The following is an 8857-nucleotide window of genomic DNA, read 5'->3' on the forward strand; positions in this document are numbered from 1 at the left end:
CTTGTTTTTTTCCCTTTTCAATCCCGATCACCATCCCAGTCTTAGCCTGTTTCAATAACAATGAAAGAATAAATTCAATAAATCAATTGAGGTTATCATTTTTTAAATTTAATTGCAGCCTCTACACTTTATAATGGAAACAATTTGCGTCTAAATATTAATAGTTGACTATTTTGAATTATGTTGTGGTCTTAATGCAGGGTTTTCCTGTGTTGATTTTATGATGGCAAATAAAGAGAAGTGGTAAACATTAACTGTTATTCGTTCAGCACTTCTTTCTTACTTCTTTGTACATTTTTTTCAAAATAGAAAATTATTTGTACGTAATCTTAATGAAGTTAAAAAGGTGTTTAATGGTTATATCTGTGTTATTCACTTAAAAAATTCTTACACCTACGTTTCCATATATATCCGGGTTATAAGGAAATCAGTATCATTGAAATTTACAACATATATGTAAATCAACACTTCATATATCTTGCTTGTAGTTCCTTAACATAAAAATATCTCAAAGAAATAAAACAAACATGATACGCAAAATCATTACAAAAGGCATAAACATCATAAGATTATGTTATCACTGCAATTATCACAAAATGAATTCTAGAATGAAGCGTTATTTATTTTCAGACATCTTTGTCTTATAGAGAACATCACACAACTACGTACAAATAAATAAATGTAAAATGTTCAACTATTCTTGTTTTTAGAGCCTGCTTTATTTTGCTAAAGCTTCCACGGTTGCGTCTCTCGTTTACCTTTGCGCGTGACCCAATTCAACTCATCCACAGTTGAAATAAAATGTAAATTTATGTGTATGATTTGAACTAAAAGCTAAGATTATCATTATATTGGGCGCCAATTTTCATGTTTGACATTGAATGGTTTGTTCGATGGATGCCGATAGCGTCAGTGTTACCAAAGTAAATCATTTGTAGTGTGTGACTAATAAGCATAATTTTCCTCTTGCTAAAAGTAGGATTCATACATTGTTACATGTAGATTTGAATTCATTGGAATCATGTGAAGGGAAAATGAGGGTATAAACAGAAATCCCAACCCATTTTAGTTGAAAAACCAGTATTTCACTGCTATATCCCAGAATAATGGGTTGTAAAATCTTTGATATTGTTTAATCATAGGATGGGGGAGATAGTTCATTTAGAGAAAGTCTAATTAAAGCATGTTGGAGATATATAATATTTATATTCTAATATTCATTTTTGTCATTAGAAAGAATATATATCACTATAAAATGAAAACAAAAATTGACAGCATTACCCTACTTTATCACCTTTCTATTGCCTTTCAAAATAATACTTTTTAACCTCTTTGGTAATTGTTTGGCGGAATTACAATAAAATCAATTATATTGTTAAACCAGAATACATTCATCAGATAATGATTTGTTTGACTCAATGTATAATAAACTCTTTATCTAAAACATCCAATCTTTAAAAAAAGACGAATAATGTGAAACGCAGACACCAAACTAGAAATGTGTCGTCACGCCACTGATGCCCCCGCATGCAGCCACAATTTCAGATGTTACAATATGTAGGTCCAAATTTGTTTGGACAAACTATTTTTTTTTCATTTTAAGTTTAAAGCCCTTAAAACTATTCAATGTAAACACAAACCATTTTTATGCAAAGTTCAAGGTACTGAGACTATTCAGTTTTAACCTTTTGTAAATTGCATATTGCATATTTGTAGCCAAAATAATGATAACATATATTTCTACAAACGTATGAGTTCTGAAACTAAAATTCAAACTTTTTCCAACATTCAAGAGCGATAACTTTGTCTAAAGTCATTGAACCACGACCAAATTTAAACTTGAACAGCTTAATCCTAAGATGTATATATATGTCAAATTTGAGTTGAATGTGTACAACAATTGGGGAGATAATGAACGGAAACTGAAAATTTCATTTTTTCAAAGTGAAAGGCGCATAACTCTGCTAAAAATCAACGAACCATGACCAAATTCAAGCTTGACCTGGGCATTTATTTGACTTAACAATTTTTTTAATTTGAGTTGAATGTATAATACCGTTGGGGAGATAATGAACGGAAACTGAAAATTTCATATTATTTTCAAAGTGAAAGTTGCATTACTTTGCCAAAAATCATCGAACCATGACCAAATTCAAATTTGACCTGCGCATTCATTTGATGTATCCATATGTCAAATTTGAGTTGAATGTGTAATACCGTTGGGGAGATAATGAACGGAAACTGAAAATTTCATCAAGGGTCATAACTCTTCCAAAAATCATCGGACCGTGACCAAATTCGAACTTGAACTGTATTTTCTCATGATATATCAATATGTCAAATTTTAGTTGAATGTGTGCAACCGCTACTAAGATAATGAACGGAAACTGATGATGACGGAATGACAGAATGACGTAAGGACGGAACGACGGAACAGGGTAACACTATATGCCCCAGCCAATTTATGGCTTGGGCATAAAAACCAAATCAACGTCATTCAAAGCGACCCAAATAGGCGGACAAGACGAATGAAACGACAAGTATTAACTAAAAGGCAGCTTTCTTTTGGGCGTAGAAATTTGAAGAGAAAAGAGGATGTAGGAAAATGTGGAAGAGATGGAGTTTGTAGAAATGAAAGGGGAGAAAACACCTCCTGACAAGGTAAAAAAATAGATTGGTACACCAATAAAATAACAAATAATGTTGACAAGACACGAAGAAAGAATTTCGTAAACCAATGAATTTTTCAAATACCCGTAAAGGTTTTCATACTTCTAATATTGTAAAATTATTTTACGTGCAATTTTAAAGACAATGCAAAGCATTAAATTTTAACGCGACTATTATTGATGTTTATACATGTGTTTACAATAGACTTTTATTAGAATATGACATAGTGCATATCTTGTGTAGTAAATAAATATTTGTCTTAAGTTGCATTCGACTTAAAATACTCCCTTAATGGTGAGTTTATAGTCCCCGTCTTGTCCGTACACCCGTCCGTCACGCTTTTGTCCGGATAATATCTTGTATTAAAGGAATTCGATTCAAACTTTACTCAGTGAAAGAGTTAATAATGCGTATCCTGTGTATAACACAGTTGTAGTGACTAGAAAGTGAAAGTGTGTTGTAAAAAACATAACAATACATTTATGGTTGTTTAAAAATATATTCAATTATAAAGTGTTTGGAAAATAACTTGAAAGTATTGAAAGAATTGGATTAGAAATTCACGCAAATAGAGAAACCGGTAGAAACGTGCAGTTTCAAAGAACCAAATTTTTTTTTTTAAATTGTCTCTCTTTACCATACTTAAACTGTTAAATAAACCGTGTCCGGAATAGAACCTCTTTTTTGTCAATGATATCTCATTTAAACTTCGCACAGCATTAGCTTATTTACTAATGTCTATCATATTTAGTAGATTGATACTAATTTACGGTGCAGTCGACAATAAGGTTAAGGTCACCAGGGCTAAATATTAGTTGTTGTTTTTTATAAGCCTTCATTTATTGACTGATGTCACTCTTATTAAGTAGGTAAAAGCTTGGTGGGCACTATGACTTTGGTGTGGATGAGAAATGGTAAATTAGGTCAACCGCCCGTTCAAGGTTACAACACTGTTAAAAAGGATGTTTTAAAGGTTGCCTACGCAGCCTTTTTATTGACTAAAGTCTTAAATATTTGGTAGGTAGTTTGGGTTGTCCTCTAGCTATGGGTGAAGGAAAGGATTACTAGAGTCAAGGTCACTTATGCTAAAGATAATTTGTTACACTTTTATTGACTAATGTACATTGAAGTTTTCAAAGTGTAGCTTTTTAAATATTACAAAAATTGTGTCTTAGGGGTCGAAATTAACACAGCTTTTCTCTTCTCCAGATGTAAATTATTTTGCGCAATTCTAATAACTATTCTTCTTTGAGTACTTTTTAGTTTGTCAAAAGGCCAAAATAGCTTTTTTTCGGATCAATTTCTGGCAAAACTACAGTATAGAAACAATTACCAATAGTTCATCAAACTGCAGGTTATGGGAAATATTGAAAAGACATTCCATCACAATTAAAATCTTCGTAAAGCATAAAAAGAGGTCATCTTACGAATCCGCAAAGATTGAATGACAAGGTGTAAAAGGTTGTTTTTCTTTTTTTTTATGACGTGGTTGGTTGTTTTAATGTTAATTATTAATGTTATCCGTTAGAAAATTTTGTACAACTTATGTGTTGTTAACGGAGTAAAAGTTTTTCTTTTTTGATAAACCGTGACATAACGTTATGGACATTTAAATTCATATCGCATCGTTGACATGGCATCTATCATCCACACCTTTCATGTTGAATGACATAGTCTTGAACCTACCCTTTCTCAATAAATGTGTTAAATACCATATTAAAACTATTATATTTAATTTAAATGAAGTCAATATTAGAAAACAAAATAAAGATAGTGATATTTTAAACAGAAAAAAAAATGTTTTGAACTCATTTTAGTCACTTTTCAATATTTGTGAAGTTCAAATTACGTTTCAAGAGAATTTTACCGGGTATTACATGATACAACTACATATATGTTTGAAAGATGACATCGATGAGGTATGGTCATTTGGTTATAGTTATTCGTCACTGTGGTGTTATATTGACCAAAGAATTGTTCCTGAAAAGAGTTAGTGATATAACACCGAGTGGATCTGAAAACCCAGGGACTGTAGATGATTTCTTAAAAAAAAATAAAAAAGAATTACTCGTGTATAAACAAATAAAATCAAAAGAACATATGTTCTACCCTGGAGAGATGAAGAAAGCAAATGTTGATGAGTGGGAATTGAGTACGTTTTGTCTCCTGCTATAAGAGTTCTGTACATTATCGAGAAAGATCCGCCAGGACATACTTTGCTTGTCTGTATGTAGAATAAAGTTAATAACTTCTGTTCTCTAACTGTCTTCATGTGCTGATTTGAGAACATTCTGGAAATGCTGATTGATTAAATAAAATATATTTTGTACTACTTCACAAATGATTCAAAGCGACATACAAAAAGCAGCTTTGTACAAAAGTTTATGATACATGCTTTATAGACATGTATGCGCGTCAAAAATCACCAAAAAGTTGAAATAGTTATTCAAAAAGAGTAAACAATAATATAAAAAATGTTAAAAACAGTAGTTTGGAAAACTAGGGTGAGAAATGTTCAGCTATTGCTGCACTGACCTGCTTTGGGGTAGGAAGTAGGGCAACTGCAATTCCAGTCGTATATAGTCTTAAAAAGAAAGATAATTTATAATAGTCTGAAGTTGCTGTGAATAACCTATAACATAAGGGATGGCCATGGTGTGAGGGGTGTCACATATATTGGTATTGCAACAAGAGCATGGGATAACCTAGCATCTTTACGCCTGAGTTCCAGGTTCAGAGGCTTAAGGCAGTGAAGCATGTCCGTGACGCTAGTGGTCTGACCGTAATCTAGCTTGATCCATCGGGCTGCCGTTCTTTGGACATTTTCAATTTGATCTATTTGTATTTTGTTGTTGGGATACCATATTTCAGAATATACAAGCTAGGGGTCTGACCAACGTCTGGTAAGCAATGCACTTTATGAATTGGGAATTAACCTTTATGTTTCTGCGTAGGAATCCAAAGGTTTGGTTAGCTTTCTTGGAGGTCCTGTTTATGTGGGCATCTCATGTAAGTTTTTTTCTGATATATTCACGCCTACATGTTTAGCTGAGGTAACCAATTATACTTGGACACCATGAAGGTAGTATTGTATTGGGATAGGATGTCTCCTTTTTGCGACGTAGATAATTTGACATTTGGAGGGGTAAAATTCCATTTCACACGCCAAATTCATTTTTTCTATCCGATTAAGGTCATTTTGTAGGGTGACTGATTGGCTCGCAGATATCAGAGCAATGGATATTGCAAGATCGTCTGCAAACAAGCGAATCTGGGAATTTATGTTTTGTGCAAGATTATTCATATAGGCGAAAAACAGAAGAGGTCCTAAAACTAGTGATGTTCCGATTGTCACAAGTCGCCGATAATCAGTTACTGTTATGTAAAACGACAATAATCGATTCACAAAAATTTGTTCGAAAATGTTTAAAGTATCAAATGGAATTAACTCTGACGGTAATTTTCTTCTAGGAACACCTCGCCGATCGAAAAAAATCACTTGGAGACAATTTTGAGTTGAACAGGACCAATAAGTGATGTAAACAATAGTTATATAATGTGATGTGAATGGTATTATTTGACATCCATTTAAAAAATAAAATATATTTTGTAAGATTATGACTATATAAGGTTAAAACTGTGTTGAAAAGTGCTAAATGAAGTTCATGTTACTAAATATAATCAAGTGCCTTGGTAAGAAATGTTACTTCCCTATCTCTTTTTAACGCGACTTTATTCGAAAGTTATCGATTATGTCCCATCCGACTGAACCGATGATCGATTGGGGCAAATTTCATCCGATTTCCAACACTACCTAAAACTAAAATAAAGAAAGCAAGAATCCATAAGAAGTCAAACACAACACAATTGAAAATGTTGCAGGCTCAGTTTGATTGAGCCTGTTCATGGACGGTACTGTAAAAGGCAAACTACCGTCCAAGCCCCCTGGCATCGGCTTAAGCAGAATTTAACGTTTAACATGAATTGGTACAATTTTGAATTTTGAAACATCCGCCGATGTGTTCATATGGCGGTTATCATGGAACCTTCAATGTGACACTAAGTGCCATTCCATAAAAAACGGCATATGGTCCCCAAGTAAAAACATGCGAGTGCACTTAACATGGAAACAATGGGTGGAACTAAATGAAATGGAATTTTGAGAGAGGATCAGAGGTTATGAAGCCTGCATATCACAGATAATACGTCAAAAGACAAATTTAAAAAAACAGGCCACTGTCTTAAGGGTGATTCAACAGTATCCAAGTGAGGAATACAGGAACCACCCAACAAGAAAAAAGCCAAATAGAAAGAACTTAATTACCATAAGCACAACAATAATGTCGTGCTGAACGATCTTTAAGGATCGAAAATATAACATCTCTAATTGAATGTTCGGGGCGATTTTTTACAGCCTCCACACGGCACAAACAACTTAGGGGACACTTGAGGATACTTGGATGCCATGCAGCTGCCATTTAGAAAAACAGACTGCAACATGCATGTTTTCTAGCAAACTTTTGACCCATTTAAAGTTTGAACTCTAATTTCTTAGTTATGTATTTTCAGCAGTACTATCTCATGACTGACCTTGTCGAAAGCCTTAATGAAGTCTAAAAGAATCAGAGCTACTTGTTTTTTTCTCCTCATATACTAAGATGACCAGGTTATTTACCGAATAACACATGACCATTTTTCCCTAAAACTATGTTGGAGGTAGTAAAGGATGTTATGGTTGGTGAAGTGTTTAACAATGGAAGAAGAAACTATGTGTTCCATGACCTTACACAAACACATGTTAAGCAAATTGGCCTATAGTTGGCAGGGACTGACCTATCGCCTTTCTTGAAGATTGGGGCAACATAAGCAGGTTTCCATTGGAATGGCGATGAGCCTTCATAAATATTCTTTTGAAGAAAATCTCTAGGATTGAGGATTGGAGAGAGAGCTGTTTAGAAAGTGTTTTGAGAATTATTGGTTTTATTTTTTACGGACCTCAGGCCTTATGAGGGTTTAGGTTATTGCGAAGTGTCTCGATACCGTTCGCTCCTTTTTGGATATTTGGCATAGAAATGCTTAAGGTTAATTTTACACGAAGACGCAATGGATAGGAGAGATTTGGGGCTTAAAACTGTCTGGAATTGTTTATTTGTGAGACATCATCATGGTGAAATTACAAGTTTGCTTTTTCTAAGAATACGAGGCATTTCATTTCAATTTCATTTCCATTTTCGAGAAGGATATATTTAAATGACAAATATAAACATATATATCATATTTATATACTGCGATATCAAAGGCCAATTTGTCCCAAGTATGCTTTTATTGTTATTTTTCTATAAATTTCCAAAATTACACCCACAGACTAGTTTCCTTTATTGTAAGTAATAAGTGCAATTATAGTCATTTAGTATATGGTATGGAAAACTATTTTGTTCACATTTTACTACTTCTTATGACAAATTATATCACATTAAACACTACATTATTCAGCCTAACAGGCATCTTACATCCACTAAAACCATAATTTTCACATTACAAAACTAATGATTGCCTTTTCATAAAAACGACTCCTTTCTGAGACATAATTAGCCTCTAATGATATTGAGCCATGGATACGAGTGTGTTTTTTTCCTTTTGCAAATACATACGGAATGGATTTTACACTAAAATTGACTTGAATTTCAATGAAACTTCAGCATTATACTTGTGCTGGTGGAATTTCATCTAAACTTTAGAAGAATGACCAAAACCAAGTCTCGTTGTGCATCTCATCGACATTTTTCGGTTCATTGATTTTTGTCACAGGTTTGGCTCTTTTATGATTAAAATTTTTGTAATTTGTCCGGACAACTACTGTTATACTACTAATGCAATTTCAATTAAACTTACAGGATTGATCGATGGCTCAAATTATTGTGCATATTTCACATGTTTTAGGTTGAATGATTTTTTTTTGCCGAGGTATGGCTATCATGAGTCGACACACATGATCACTGATCGTTCTTGTTTGGAAAAGGAGTGACTGGAAAAGGAGTGACTTTTTTTAAAGAATTGTGCCATTTATTTTCATCAAAATCATTCTATTAAAGAATAATTACATTTTTACTGATAATTGGCGGGCGGATCTAACTTATTTGACGGCGTATGAGCCATGACCGTGCTATGATTAGCGGGACGCTGTGAT

The sequence above is a fragment of the Ruditapes philippinarum genome, unplaced genomic scaffold (genome assembly GCF_026571515.1).
Source record: "Ruditapes philippinarum isolate M1 unplaced genomic scaffold, ASM2657151v2 ctg203_1_1_1_1, whole genome shotgun sequence".
Lineage (NCBI taxonomy): Eukaryota > Metazoa > Mollusca > Bivalvia > Venerida > Veneridae > Ruditapes > Ruditapes philippinarum.